The sequence below is a fragment of the Branchiostoma floridae genome, chromosome 7, assembly GCF_000003815.2.
Source record: "Branchiostoma floridae strain S238N-H82 chromosome 7, Bfl_VNyyK, whole genome shotgun sequence".
In the NCBI taxonomy this organism is placed as follows: domain Eukaryota; kingdom Metazoa; phylum Chordata; class Leptocardii; order Amphioxiformes; family Branchiostomatidae; genus Branchiostoma; species Branchiostoma floridae.
In genome coordinates, this window is record NC_049985.1 from 7,399,424 (window position 1) to 7,400,178 (window position 755).

General features: G+C 51.5%; 1 protein-coding gene across 1 annotated transcript in view; it reads right to left on the reverse strand.

Moving 5' to 3' along the window:
• LOC118418897 (transmembrane protein 237-like) overlaps window positions 1–755 on the reverse strand; it is a gene marked incomplete in the record, with an annotated part of 7,841 nt that overhangs the window by 2,805 nt on the left and 4,281 nt on the right.

Here is a 755-nt window from a genome sequence, read left to right on the forward strand (position 1 = left end):
TCCAGTCTTACGCAGCTTGTACTTACTTCACAAAACTGGTGTGTTACACCTAAAGGCAGTTTACAGTTTATGGAAACAAACAACTACATGTAAGGCCCTACCTGTCAAACACAGAGACTGTACAGATGGCGAGCAGCAGGTAGAACAGTGACTGTGCGGGCTGTGCCTTACCTGTCAAACACAGAGACTGTGCAGATGGCGAGCAGCAGGTAGAACAGTGACTGTGCGGGCTGTGCCTTACCTGTCAAACACAGAGACTGTGCACATGGCTGTGCCTTACCTGTCAAACACAGAGACTGTACAGATGGCGAGCAGCAGGTAGAAGAGTGACTGTGCGGGCTGTGCCTTACCTGTCAAACACAGAGACTGTGCAGATGGCGAGCAGCAGGTAGAACAGTGACTGTGCGGGCTGTGCCTTACCTGTCAAACACAGAGACTGTGCACATGGCTGTGCCTTACCTGTCAAACACAGAGACTGTACAGATGGCGAGCAGCATGTAGAAGAGTGACTGTGCGGGCTGTGCCTTACCTGTCAAACACAGAGACTGTACAGATGGCGAGCAGCAGGTAGAACAGTGACTGTGCGGGTTGTGCCATACCTGTCAAACACAGAGACTGTACAGATGGCGAGCAGCAGGTAGAAGAGAGACTGTGCGGGCTGTGCCTTACCTGTCAAACACAGAGACTGTACAGATGGCTGAGCCTTACCTGTCAAACACAGAGACTGTACAGATGGCTGAGCAGCAGGTAGAACA